The sequence below is a fragment of the Carassius auratus genome, chromosome 27 (assembly GCF_003368295.1).
Source record: "Carassius auratus strain Wakin chromosome 27, ASM336829v1, whole genome shotgun sequence".
Taxonomy (NCBI): Eukaryota; Metazoa; Chordata; class Actinopteri; order Cypriniformes; family Cyprinidae; genus Carassius; species Carassius auratus.
In genome coordinates this window covers 5646221-5661635 of record NC_039269.1, presented here as the reverse complement: position 1 = coordinate 5661635, position 15415 = coordinate 5646221, and the positions used below count along the sequence as shown (strand labels likewise).

The 15415-nt window shown below is 42.4% G+C and overlaps 1 pseudogene; it reads right to left on the bottom strand.

Moving 5' to 3' along the window:
* Positions 1–305: 305 nt before the first annotated feature.
* LOC113045194 (tripartite motif-containing protein 16-like) lies at positions 306–10181 on the bottom strand (annotated as a pseudogene).
* Between the last annotated feature and the right edge of the window lie 5234 nt (positions 10182–15415).

Below are 15415 nucleotides of genomic sequence, written 5' to 3'. Positions count from 1 at the left end.
CTAAACACCCATACATAACTATATGTACTTGAGATTACATTTTTTAATTTTTAAAAACTGTAACCAAATAAAATAATTTCATTCATAAAACAAGAACAAATGTTTGCAAATGAGGAAAGAAAACTTGTGTTTTCCTTTGAATTAACTAGATTTTTCTGAACCCATTGGCAAATATTTGCTATTGTTTTAATCATGCAGCGGCCCCCGTTCCAACTCTCATTTTAATCAGTTTCTTAGAAAATAAGACTTTTTATTTAATGTCATGCTTTTCAAGCAAATGTATCTTTAATCAAGGATCTTTAAACATTTTCTTTGGGAACAAGACAAAAATTAGGATTTATTACACATTTATTCAGATGTTATTTCACTAATTAAAAGAAGTTCAGATACAGTATTGATGTCATGTAGAGAAAAATAGAGACTCTTAGACATCTCACTGTTGCTGAATCATCATGCAGCTCGAAGCATTATGGGTAAAATCTCTCATCAATCTATTCTGATTCATCAACACAGTTTCACTGGTGATCCTTTATAAACCCTAAACCCAGGATAGAGCGTCTGAGTGAATGTGGTCTGGACTGTGTGGATGAGGCTCATTGTGTCAGAGACGCTGTAGAAGGACAGAGTTCCTGCTCTGTGATCCACAAACACTCCTATTCTCCTGATGATAGGTTTCCCAGGGAAAAAAGTCCATATGTTACTATGTGCAAATTGATAACTGTCAGCAGTGCAAATCAAACACCAAGACTGATCATTAAATCCAAACCCACACTCTTTACCTCCTCCCTTCCTGCTGATGCTCTTATATGACACTGATATAAACACACCATCATCTCCACTCCACTCAATCTCCCAGTAACAGCGTCCACACACACTCTCTCTACACAACACCTGCTGCCACTCATCAAATCTGTCTGGATGATCAGGATACGACTGGACTGTGTCAGTGTTAGTAATCACTCTGTTGTTCTCAGACAGACGGAGGAGTTTATTCACTGTGTTCAGATCCAGAGTGAACTGATGGGAATCTGATGGAGATAAAACACATCAGAATCAGGAATTATGAATCTGTTTGATCTCTTCATGTTCAGTGTATCATCAGTGTCTCAGTATCTGTGCACATCATCATTTACATCATCAGTTATAAACTCTTCTTTCTCCTTCTACAGGAGGAACATGAACACACTCATGAGTTTTTCTGCTGGTTTTCTTACTGACTTACATTGTAGGAAGTCCTTCCTGGTCCAGAGATCAATGCTGGTGAATGTGACTGTGGAAATCAACAGACATGAACAGTGTGATTCTCATGATCCTGTATCTATTCCTAACACATTTCTAATATGATGTTCTCCATGATATGAGATGATGATGGACTGGTTTCTGAGAGCAGATGAATCTCCAGGACTTTACCTCTGTCTGAGATCTTCTTGAGCTGCTCTTTACAGAAATCCTCCAGTTTGTCTCTCAGCTGATGGACAGATTCTCTCAGATCATCAGAAGAGAAGAGAGAACTGAAGAGATCATCATTTACGTCTGTAGATTCAGGAGGAGCTGAGAGAGACTAGAAACTCTACAGAAAACACAGAAACACTTTAGATCACAGCCGCAACATACTGCTGTTGGTTAGGGACAGGTTTGGTGATATGGTTTAGTTTAAGTGGTAAGTGTTCAACAAGTGTACAGGGGTCAATTTGATTACTATAAGGGAACACAATTCCATCTGTTTATACTGCATTGTTTTGATAAATGAAGTAAAAATCTATTTTATCAAGTTTGAAGTTCACCTGATCCAATTTTGATGAATGTTACTCAGAATCTGTACTAGAGGTCGACCGATATATCGCTCGGCCGATATTTGTCATTTTTTAATATATCGGCATCGGCCGATATCCGTGTTTAGTAGCGCCGATTTAAAGTCAGGCACGTAGGCGGACAGCCCCGTGTTATTGGCGCGGTGGAAAGTGCTGCTGCAGCCACTGCATGTGAAGCTTTTGGAAGATTCAACAACAGACCTGCGAGATAAAGGTAGTCAGATAATTTCACTCTGTAAATGGGGTGGAGAAGTTGTCAGCTCTCACAAACACTGCAGCGTGATTGAGGGCTCCGTTACTCCGCCGCTCACAGACAGCACCGCGCTCTGAGAGACTGTCCTGGAGCTGCCCAGAACGGTGAATCACATGTGTTCGGAAGCATGGTTTGATGCAGACAATAACCAGTTTTCCATCCAACTCATTTGTATTTAGGGATGTCAATATTTGATAATTTCCATGATCGATCGTCGTTTAAATGAACGGTCAAGCAATAACCTTAATGCTGCAAAATGCGTCTGCAGCGGTATTATTATTATGTGCAAAAGCCACTTGGAAAAAAAGCTTTCTCACCTGAATTAAAGGGGTTTTAGTATTAATAAAATGCTAGTAGCAGGACTGTAAAATGAATAAATGTGATTATGATCGTTTGATAAAATGAAGAGAGCGCGCCATACGTTTGAGATCATTTTACTTTGCTGAATGTTTTCTGTCAAGGAGACCGCGGCTGAATGCGCCTCTTGAAATGGTTTCGTGGTGCTCGTTGTTGTATTTTGAAACGCAACTGCAATGTTTTCAAATGACACTATAGTAGTGGTGCAACGGATCATCATTGATCCGTGATCCGTTCACATCAATATCTTCAGTTCGGCATACGCGTGCCCCGCGGATTGATTCATGAAAAAAAAAAAAGTTGCGCATGTTCAGTCCACACTCAGTGATAATGCGGAGCGGAGGAGCTTGAACGCCCCGCGCATTTTGGCTTCCCTGTCAGATATAATGATGAAGGAAAGAGGTTAGAGTGAAAAGATTGTGCCAGATCTTTATGAACAGGAGAAGAAAAAAGTTGTGGATGAACTATCCCGAGCATCCTCTGTTGCGCTCACGACAGACGGGTGGACGTCCAGGGGGACGGAGAGCTCTGTGATGATAACTGCTCACTTCATCACAGCAGACTGGGAGATGAGAAGTCCTTATTATTATGTTAAAAAGAAGATATTATGCCATGTGCACTAAGTCCATACGAGGACGAGCGAGCGCGGGTTTGACTAGATGTATTTGGAGGTTATTGCTCACGTCTCTTTCTGCACATATCCAAATGTTTCCATATTCGCAATGTATCTGAATGTTAAACTATAATATTTTTTTAATGTAAACTAGACGGAAAAATCATCCTCTTCACATGAGCAAAAACGTCCTTTGCATAACAGCAGAGAGGACCGGTATAGGGTGTATTTAAACTGACCAGTGTAACTTTTTAAATGTTTGGTTGACTCTACTTTATTTTAATAATGAACAGACTGCGATGTAAGTTGGAAATTAGAATGCACTTTAGATGTTCTGTGTCATTTATACCAAACACAAATGTTGCTGGTTGCTAGTGTCTTTGCAGCACTACTGTTATTTATTTTTTATATATTTATTTTTTTATATTTTTCAGTTTAATTGATTTTTATTTCTAAAATTGTATTTATTTAAATGTATATTTAAGTTTACATTTTTGTTCCAACAAACTTGAAAAATTCTACTTGATAAATGTAAATGCTCTAAAACTTTTATGTAAATGATTGACATATATATATATATATATATATATATATATATATATATATATATATATATATATATATTACCTGTTTTATTTATTTAATACTTGGTCAGTTTATTAATTTTAGTGCACTAAATTAAGATGAATGAAGAGATGGTTCAAGTCAGTGCCCAATAAATTATGATAGGTTTAGAAAAAATGTGTTGTGCATCCACTTATTATTAGTGTGACATTTTAGCATGCAAATCAAGGGGAAAACTCCAAGATATCGGCCCTAAAAATCGGCAGCACATATCGGCCATCGGCTGACCCTGACCTCTAAACATCGGCATCGGCATCGGCTATAGAAAAACCCATATCGGTCGATCTCTAATCTGTACTATGGAGTTCACTGATTTCACCATTATGTAGTAAATCAGAATGAAAAATGAGGTAAAAAGCTGAAATGTTAGTGAAGTTTTGAACTGTTGGTGGTTCTGGTGTTTAGCAGCTAAATACATCTTCCAGAAGAAAGAGCTGAGAGGAATGATTCCTAAGAGATTTGTGTCTCTTTCAGAAGAAGAAGATCAGATGAGAGTCTGACTGATGATTATATAATAAGACACTCATGAACTGTTTCTCTGTGAGTCTCTGTCACAGCAGGATCTGCTCAAGTCCACTATGATCCTGTTCCCTTTCGAGGGAACTTCGAACTGCGTCCTCTAGGGGGCGCTTTGGGGAACACCTCGTCGTGACCCGTGTCTGAAGCATACAATGAAAAAACACCAACTTGTTGGCCGTCGACAGCCTCCGACGTCACTACCGGCGCGACTATAAATCAGCACCGGGAGAGCACGTCATTATCTTCTTCATCTTCAACTGACTGTTTTGTTTGAAGCGTGCATCTGAAAGAACCGGTAAGGGCGATCTTTCTCTGTTTATCATGGCGACAACTAGCAAGCGTTTAGACGATGTGTGCATCCGTGTCGGCGTTATTTGACACCCGATGACACACGCGATCTTTGCGTCATTTGTTTGGGTGAAGAGCACGCACGCAATGTCTTTGAGGAGGCAATCTGCGTGCACTATGAGCGTTTTTTCAATGGAAAAAGCTCCGCTCTCGTTCGTCTCTCTTCTAAAAAAATAAATAAAATAAAGGCAAGCCATCTGCTTCCCGCGGTTCAGGATCTGTCCACGCTGAGGCAGGAAAGAAAATGAGCTCGTGAGAATACATATGGATCTGTCTGAATGGTTTAAAGAGGGACTTTCCCTTTCGAGATCGTAAAAAAAAAAAAAAAAGGGGCGGCGGACGAGAGAGAGCCTTGGGAGGATGATGTTATATCTTTAACACTTTCTCATACTGAGGTTAGTGCTCTGCTGGGTTTTTACCCAGGAAAAGCAGGAGATATTTGAGGATGGTGAAGAAGCTGAGGCTGAGCCTTCTCAATTCTCCTGCCCTGCGTATGTAGAGCTGTTGGAGGTTATTGAGCGAAAATTACCTTTTGACCATAACCCTCCAGCTCAGGTGAGCCTTTCATTTGTGCATGATTTCCATACAGAGATTAAAAAGAAATGAAAGATGCCGTTTTCTTTTTGCATCCATCGGTTTCGGCATTAAAGTAATCTGCCGACATCGAGGTGATGCATGAAAGCGGCTAGGAGGGAATGCCCCTGTAGAAAGAGCTAAAAATTTTATAAATAATTTATAAATTTTTATATGTGAAAAATGTTTTCTTTCTGCAGGGGAAACCTCCTCTCTTATTCTCCCTCCTTGCCATCTAAGCCCCTTCAGAAAATCATCTCGCTTAAATGGCAAGGCATACGCAGTAGCAGGTCAGGCTGAGGCTTTATTACACACAATGCTGGTGCTTCAAGCATATCAGACTGATCTGCTAAGAGACCTGGATAGAGGCTGGGGCCTTTTTCTGATCAGGTAGCTGAGCTGCGCCACACCATGGATCTCTCTCCATGCTACCAAGCAGGCCGCCTCCGCCATGGGGCAGGACTATGGCGCCCATGGTGGCAGCGGAGAGACATCTGTGGATGAACAGACATCGGGAGGAAAGAAAATGCTTTCTGCCCGATGCTCAGGTTTCGCCTTCTGAACTTTTCGGTATTTCCGTTGAGGCGGCGATTTGAAAAGTTCAGGGAGACGAAGGCGCGCTCTGCTGCTTTCAGATCCTTCGTCCCACGAAGGTCCAGGTCTGAGCCCAAACAACATAGGGGTCCTGGCCTGACTCGATCTGAGGATCAAAGATGGGCACAGAAGGCTAGTGTCGCAACTCGCGCTCCTCCCCCACCTGCGGGCAGGGGTTAGAGGAATCGTGGGTCACGAGGAGGTAAGCAGAACCTAAGAGGTATGATCTAGACGAGGCAGCGTTCTCGTCCAAATCAGAATGATACCGAGGTATCTACTAAAAGAAAAGACAAACGCGTATATGCGTTAATCGACTTCGAAAGGTTAACTTCTGCTTTTATACTCCCCTTCCTAATTCCCCTGTAACCACCAGCTCTCCACCTGATCGAGGTTAGGTGGAAACCTCTCGCATAACAGTCTACCCCTTGAGCGGGGCTCCGGCGTAGGAGGGTGAGTGAGTACATGTAACCCTCTCTGTATATACTTATGTGTATTTAATTGCTGGTGGTTACGTGTCTACTAATAAACTCTGTCTGAGTTTCCTTTGCAGTGCTCAGTTACAGTGTTTACTAAACATTCGTCAGCAGCAGCCATCCGGCTTCATGTTCCGGTATTAGGCGGCTGAGATCACAGGCTTCTGAGGGAGCCTCCTTGATCATCAGGCCTGGCACAGCACTGCAGGGAATTTCATGGATGTCTGGCCAGGTCACCCCGAGGGGTCTCCTGGCCGCTTAGGGGTGCTGTCGTATCTACCGGGAAGTGGAGGTGGCAGTTACAGAAGTCTTCTTGTATATGCTGCCTCAGGTGATGCTCCCCTCACCCGAGGTTTGTAATTGAGCTTGCCTCTCCCGTGAGATTCAGCTCCTCTACGATGCTTAGGAACCTTTAAGTACACACGCTAAGCTTTGTGTACTTTCTCAAAACCACATGGTGGTCAGTGTGTATGTGAACACACTTTCTAAAAATCCACAAGTGGTAAGTTTGCATGCAAGACTCTGCAAACTTTCTGAAATCTTGTACGATGAGGGGTAACGCTTCGTTCCCTTTCCTGAGATGATTAGACCTTGGTTCCTTGGGCTCCATTCAGCCAGTGTGTATTTGTTTATACACCTCAAGCATCGCTTTTCTCAACATGAGGGGCTATTGATTCTCGTGGTAATTTAGCAGCGCTCCCCTTTTTCCAAAAAATGGGTCACCTATGAGTGCGCTACTCTGAGCTCGGAGTTCTCCTCTCGTACGAGACGGAGTTCTCTGTTTTTTTCCCAGAGCGCTCCAGTATTGTTTCCATAGACCGAGTTGATGACTCTCAATCATACTGTTTTAAGATGCAACATTCCATCTATGAGCTGCTCTATCAGAGTGCCACGAGAGCCCCTCCTTAGAACAGTATTTGAAAATCCATGCTATGGTAAGTGTGCACGTGTAGTCTTTGCACATTTTCTGAAATCCACACTGTGGTAAGTTTGCACGCTAGTATTCTGCGTTCTTTCTAAAATCCTATATGGTGAGGGCTTCGCGCGGTTGCTTCGTGCCCTTTCTTGAGTTGGTAAAAGCCCCGTTCATCTTGGGCGCCACTCCACCTATGTATCCTCGGATACCTATCTAAACAGGGTGTTGCTACTAGAGAACTGTTGAGACGGCTCTTTCAGCAAGCTTATGCGTAAGCTAGCGGTAGCCCCTGTGTGACAGGCAAGAATTGGTAAAAATGCTAGGTTCTTAGCCGTATCCCTTTAAAGGAATCTTTCCTGATTCCAAGCCTTCAGCTCTACCCAGGGCCGAGGCCCTAACAATTAAGTTGGGTATGTAGCTTAGGCCTTTTGGCCATAAGGGGTACTGTCACAGACAGCCGTCTAAACGTCCCAGGGGCAACTCCCATAGTAATGGTAGAGTTGGTACTTAGTGCTCGCCATGATTCTGGCCTGCATTCCCCTCTGCATGGCGGCGTGGGTATACTGTTCCCCAAAGCGCCCCCTAGAGGACGCAGTTCGAAGTTCCCTCGAAAGGGAACGGTCTCAGGTTACGTATGTAACCATAGTTCCCTGAGTAGGGAACGAGACACTGCGTCCTCTAGCTCTCTGCCATGCTTCGGACGCAAGCTTCAGACGAAGAAGATAATGACGTGCTCTCCCGGTGCTGATTTATAGTCGCGCCGGTAGTGACGTCGGAGGCTGTCGACGGCCAACAAGTTGGTGTTTTTTCATTGTATGCTTCAGACACGGGTCACGACGAGGTGTTCCCCAAAGCGCCCCCTAGAGGACGCAGTGTCTCGTTCCCTACTCAGGGAACTATGGTTACATACGTAACCTGAGACCGTTCTTCTAGATGTGTGTTACCTGCAGGAACTGGATGTGATCCTGTGTGTGTGAAAGCTGCTCCAGCTCAGCGTCTCTCCTCCTCAGATCATTGATCTCCTGCTCCAGTCGCTCCAGTCGTTCTTCAGCTCGACTCACTGCAGTCTTTTCCTGATCTCTGATCAGTCGTATCAGCTCAGAGCGGCTTCTCTCAATGGAGCGGATGAGCTCAGTAAAGATCCTCTCACTGTCCTCCACTGCTGTCTGTGCAGAGCGCTGTTAGGACACACAGTGATTCAGCTTCAGTGAGTCTGAACTGAGACGGAGACAAACTTCTCTTCTTCTCCAGACTCACCTTATGAGACTCCACAGTCTCTCTCAGCTGCTGGAGATCTTTCTCTCTCTGCTGGATTCTCTGCTGGAGCGTCTTCTGTGTCTCCTTCAGCTGCTTCTGCAGGACAAACAGATGATCGTCAATCTCACAGAAAACTACTGGCTCTAAATCATCATGAACAGATGAATCCAGTAAACACAGGGTGAGGCAGTTTAAAGGTTATGTATCTCAACTGATAAACAACGGCTGTAGGTTCAAACTCCAGAAGTGATGATCTGTTACAATCATCTCACACGAATCAACATGAAGATTAAGGACCATTTCACAGCGCAGCTCCAAGCATTAGAATCATCACACTTACAATGTTTCTGCTGTGTAGTATAGTTTGCTTTATTACTGACAGATGTTTATTTTATCAAAGAAAGGATGAATATTTCATTTCATTATCTTATGTTGCTTAAATTCAATGTTTTTTTTTAAAAGAAAGTGTTAATAAAGGTTTACGGGGCATTTTCAGAAAAAAGTGAAACTCTTCTTGCAGCTGCTTTCATTGAATGAATGTCCAATATTTCATCAGTGTCTAGTGTTAAATACCTGTTTCTCTGTCCTCTGGTCTGCAGCTGGAACAATGTCATGATTTTTATGTTCAATAATCGTACACAGCAGACATATACACTTCTGATCAGTGCGACAGAAAACCTCGAGGATCTTCTCATGTTTCTGGCAGATCATCTCCTGCAGTCGTCCAGTGACTTCAGTCACTTTGTGTGGTTTCCGTGAATGAAACTCCTCGTGCCGCTCAAAATGAGTTTGACAGTAAGACTCCAGACACATCAGACAGGACTTGACAGCTCTGTATTTTCTTCCAGTACAGACGTCACACTGCACATCTCCAGCTCCAGCCTCACAGTCAGCAGAGAGTCTGGTCTTCTTCAGTTTCTCCACCACTTCAGCCAGCATGGTGTTTCTAGCTAAAGCAGGTCTTGGACTGAAGGTCTGTCTGCACTGAGGACAGCTGTAGACTCTCTTCTGATCCTCCTGATCCCAGCAGTCTGTAATACAGATCTTACAGTAACTGTGTCCACAGGGAATGGCCACTGGATCCTTCAGGAGATCCAGACACACCGGACACATGAACTCATCCTGAGAAACTCTGGCTTCTGCCATTTTACTGCATGAATACAGAGACACAAACACACAACAGCTCAACTACACTTCAGTTTCTCTTTCCCTGAACTCATGTGTTTCTGTTTCCTGGTTCTGTGTTTGAGTGACGTGTGTAAAACAGGTGTGTCTGTGAGTCTGTGAAGCAGCTTCCTCATTCCTGCTGAGTTTAGTTTCAACACACCTGACTGTTATTAAAGTAAAAGCAAAGAACTAGACTTGGAAACGTGATTCTCCTAGACTAATAATTGGGAACCTTGACAATTAAATGTATACTAAATTTCAGTCTCAGACAAACACTCAAAGAACACAAGTAAATAAATAAGAAGTGACAAATGATGTCTGTTCACAATGTCTGTTTCAGCCCTATTTTTTTACCATGTGGACAGTATGTGGACAATCGATCAGGCGTGAAGGGTATTTTGAAACAGAATGAGTCTACTCGATGGTTCTGCATAATTATCAAACTCATCCATTGGAGGACACAGAATGTATATATATGGGGCTTGAGTGTTTCAGAAACAAGAAAGAGGTTTCACTAAAGACAACACAAGACAAAGAACACAGGAAAACACAGGAAAACCAGGGGCTTACAAGGGACAGGTGAAGGTGATTGGTTGACATGGAAACTAAAAGGGTAGCTATGGCAACAAACAAGGGTTAATATGAGGACAAACAAGGAACAAGGCAAACAGGAGCAGGAAACAGACAGAAAAACTGAGAACAGAACATAGACAATAGATGTTTTCGGGAGCAAATGTAGTTCGGGATCTGCAGCCCGCAGTTGATTTCTATATTCTACGTATTATCAAATGACCATTTTTTAGGATTTTAATGTAACAAGAGCTCATTCAAATACTGAGGTGCTAAACCATTCAGGGCTTTATAAGTAATTTGAAAGATTTTATAATGTATAAAGTGTTTAATAGGGAGCCAATGCAGTGTTGACAGAACGGGGCTAATACGGTCATACTTCTTGGTTCTAGTAAGAACTGCTGAATTTTAGATCAGCTGGGGTTTGTTTATTAAGCATGCAGAACAACCACCCAATAAAGCATTACAATAATCTAACCCTGAATGAAAGCATAGGTCGCAACTTACATATATTTTTGAGATGGAAAAATTCAGTTTTACAAATACTAGAAACTTGTCTTGCAAAGGAAAGATAGCTCCACTGGCTCCCTCGTCCTGCTGGCTCCACCTTGGTCTGTTATCTACCATCCATCGCCTCGGGCTCAACTCTCCGGCAGCACCTCATCCCTCCGGGTCCGTCAGGCTCCTTCTTTCCCTTTGGCTGCTCCTCAGCCCTCTGTCACTCCAGCTCGATCCGCAGCCATCAGTTCCACTCCAGACCCTCCTCGTCACCCTGGCTCATCAGCTCTCCATCTCCACATTGGCCTCCTCCACCACCTGCCTCTTGGTCACCATCCCTGCTGTGTCTTGGAGGGGTGATGTTTCTAAGTCACAACACCCTGCTACTGGGGTTCCTCAAGGCTCAGTACTTGGACCACTTCTCTTCTCCATCTACATGACATCATTAGGATCTGTCATTTTTAAGCATGGCTTTTCTTATCACTGCTATGCTGATGACACTCAAATCTACTTCTCATTCCAGCCAGATGACCCGATGGTAGCTGCTCGCATTTCAGCCTGTATGAGTGACATTTCTAGCTGGATGAATGACCATCACCTTCAGCTTAACCTTACGAAGACAGAACTCCTGGTGATTCCAGCTAACCCATAAAGATTAAAAAGATTAAAGGTAAAGATTAAAAAAACTGATGTGTCACAACAAGAATACAGACCAATTGAGGATATTTTAGTAACTGACACAGCAGATAAGGCAGAGTGAAACAATGAGTGGATTGATGTGAATTTGCCTAGAGATGAGGGATAGATGGCAGTAGTGTTTTTCAGAGTCCAGCCGGCAGCCATATCACCCTGGAGCCCAAGACCGGTTGTCCACTGAAGCTAAGCAGGGCTGAGCCTGGTCAGTACCTGGATGGGAGACCTCCTGAGAAAATGAGGTTGCTGCTGGAAGAGGTGCTAGTGAGGCCAGCAGGGGGCGCTCAACCTGTGGTCTGTGTGGGTCCTAGCGCCCCAGTGTAGTGATGGGGACACTATACTGTCAACAAGCACTGTCCTTTGGATGAGACGTTAAACCGAGGTCCTGACTCTCTGTGGACATTAAAAATCCCAGGATGTCTTTCGAAAAAGAGTAGAGGTGTGACCTCGGCATCCTGGCTCGAGCAAAGACATCCAACGCTTGGACCAAACTGCACTGGCCACCTCGATAAACATGCCTTAACATCCACAGAACACAACAACATCCGTCACTTCCACAAGATCGCAACATTAAAATAAAAAAGAACTTAGGCATTCAAGATAATGCAAACCTCACCATGAACTCTTATTCTGTCATCTTAAGTAAGGGAGCCTGTATGCAGCATTCTGTATTCATGATTATTGAAAAGTATTGCAAGAAGGAACCTGTATTGAGAATGAGAAGTTGTCGTCATAGCACAAAGCCCCTCCCTCAATATCACGGTCTCCGCCATGTTGGAAGGATACCGGCGGCAAAACAGGATTGTTTACATGTGTTGTTAAGAGGAGGTTCTCGCTATTCTGCACTGTTTTACCATGCCTGGAAGTTACTGCTGCATTAAAAACTGCTGCAGTACCTCACACGATACATATGGAAAACATAGGAACAATGGAATAAATTTTTTTTTTTTTAGGTTACACCAAGCGCAAAACAGCGGTATTTGGAGAAGCTCTCAAGCGGCACAGAGACCTGGACCATTTACCTCCATGCACACATATGGACATTGGGAATTATATTGTTTTTGGTTTAAGTCACTACACAATGCAGGAGTTTAAAAGCCACAAGTCTTTGGAAAGTTACGAGGCTTTCTGCTGTGGCTGGGTCCATCTACAGCAGGTGAAGAAAACAGTGTTGTACTGGCCAAAGTAAGTTTATTCACATGCATTTTAGCGTATTGTAATTACATTGCATTTAGAATGCACTTCTTGACCAAAATGACAAAGTCATTAACTGCGACTGAACACTAGATTGTAACGAGATGTTCAATGTATACGAATGTTTCCAACATGTTTTAATGTAGGCTAAAGCTGTGTATGTTTAGTTATAATTAGATTTTAACCCAATGACACATACTGTACCAGGTTTTTTTTGTTGGGGGCTGCAAAGTGGACAAACCAGTTCTGGGTTAGCTAGGGTAGTTAAATGTGTGATTGCGAGATGTAAATGTCCGGGTTAGATTAAAGCCATTAACAGCGTGAATGCAAAGTGACTTACATCGTAAACAATATAATTACCAATGTTCATATGTGTGCACAGAGGTAAATTGTTCAGGTCTCTGTGCCGCTGCAGGGAGCTCGTATGGGTCGATATTTAGGATGCCTGAGAGCTTCTCCAAACGCCGCTGTTTTGCGCTTGGTGTGAGCTTGTTCCTGTAAGGTCCCCTTTCTTTCGCCTTATGTTTTTGCATTGCTTTACTTTCTTTCTCGTATTCGTAGATCCGTCTCGATCTGTTCCGCCGACAAAATAAATGCGCGAAAATGAAAGTGCTCTGAAATGTTTAGTCGCGCCTCTGTGAAGTTCTGAAGGCATTGCCCGTGGCAACAGATAGCGTATCCTGCCATCAGGGCCGACCGGCTCAGACCCCTCCCAAATCAACCCAAATCGGCACGTGACTCCTCAATCTCAATACAGCGTGTGTACATAACTACTAACATTATAACTGGTTTGTAAGTTCTTTCTATATGTGTGATCAAAAATGATCAAAGGGGGGATTGAAAGATTATTTGTTTTTTTGTTAACTTTTGTTGAATGTATTTGCAATCAACTGTAGGCAACTGTACTTTGTTCACAATAGTGTGAAACAACTGGCCCATATAATCACCATCTTAGGTCAACATCAGGTCAGTGAATGGGCTCTCCGTGGGAGAGATCCTTTCAAGTCAACAAAAGGTTTCACTATCATTGGCTCTACATGGGGTGTTATTGTATTGTTTGTAGCACATTTGTTAACAGATATAAAGGTCTGTTCTCACAGACAGTACTTTGGGTTAAGACTGCTTGAAGGATGACATGCTAACATCACTTCTGAAGAACTGCTACACTGCTAACTTTAATACATTCTTCTCCCCACAAGAACTTTGGTCAAGCTTACTTATTTTATGTATTAGAGAAATCTAGTACATTGGCGAGCCACCCAAACTACTGCTCAGTCAGATACAGCAAAATCTAACAACAACCTCATCATTAATTTCAGCCATGTTGTTATGGTATATTTCTCGGTACAACTCCCAATCCCCTGATTTAAAATTCCACTTAGGAATTCTTTCCATACTTGTTTTTATTAAGTCTACTCCAATTGTACTACAAATAGGAAAATGATCACTACCAATAGCCCAATCACATCTTCAAGCTAAGTTTTCTGACACTATTGTCAAATCTAACACAGAACATTTGCATTCAGAAAGATTAACTCTTGTGTAGCTTCCATCATCAATGCACACTAGCTCTCCCCAGTCCAGCATATCTTCTATAATCAATCCATTATAATCAGTATTGGAACTACCCCATAAAGTACTATGAGCATTAAAATCACCACACCACACCATTATAAAATCCCCAATTCCTCCAATATTTTCCATCATATCCTTAGTTGGCTTGTCACATTGATTATAAAAATTAATTATCTTAATACTCTGATTTCCTTCCCATACCTCCACTACCACAGCCTCATACTCATTGTCTTCAACTTTCCTAAAACCTATACCTTTTTTAATAAAGGTTGCTATTCCACCACCATTTCCTTTATTCCTGTCTTTCCTAATTGCCTCATACAAACTAATCTGAAAATTTAACTGTGGTTTAAGCCACGTTTCCTGAACACAAATAATAACTGGGGACACATCACAATTTGCTATAAAATGCTTAAATTCTTGCCCATTTGCAATTAAACTTCTTGCATTCCACTGCAAGATTACAAAAGCCATTATGATCCCCCACAAGATGTCTAACTGTTTGTTGCTTGTGTCAAGAGTCTTTAATTTATCATGTCAACTGATATGTTCTTCAGTTCCAAATGTTCTTCTGCAGCTCTAATGATTATCTTAATCCTTTCAGATCTACTTTCAGCCTGCGCTGAACAATTCACCACTTCTGCCACAAAAGCTATGAATGAAACGTTGTCTTCCATCAATTCAATTACTTTACTTGGTGTTGGTATCTAACTTGGTTGTGGTTGTATCCTAACAGGGACCTCCTCTACTATGCTTGCTTTGGGGGTTTATTTTACTTTTTTAAGTGCTTCAGCATATGATATTTCTTCTTCCATTCTCACGTTTTGAACCTTAATTGCATCTTTCCTTACTTCACAACCTCTATAAGCTGCACTGTGCTCCCCCCCACCCCCCACAATTACAGCATTTTGGGGTTTTACCTTGTCCGCATTTAACATACTCATGATCGCCTCCACATCTTGCACATCTTTGTTTGACTCTACATACAGCAGCCACATGTCCATATTTTTGGCATTTGAAACACCTTAATGGAGGAGGAATGTATAATCTGACTCCATAGCTGACAAATCCCAAAAATAATCTTTCTGGTCATTTGGAATCATCACAGGCCAATATAACTGAAAGACTTTCAGTTTTCTCATTGTTTCTGAAACATTTCAATCATCTTACTTCCTTAAAGGGGGGGGGATGCTATTTCATGCATACTGAGTTTTTTACACTGCTAAAGAGTTGGATTCCCATGCTAAACATGGACAAAGTTTCAAAAATTAAGTTGTACGTTTGAAGGAGAATTTTTGTTCCCAAAATACTCCTTCCGGTTTGTCACAAGTTTCGGAAAGTTTTTTTCGAGTATGGCTCTGTGTGACGTTAGATGGAGCG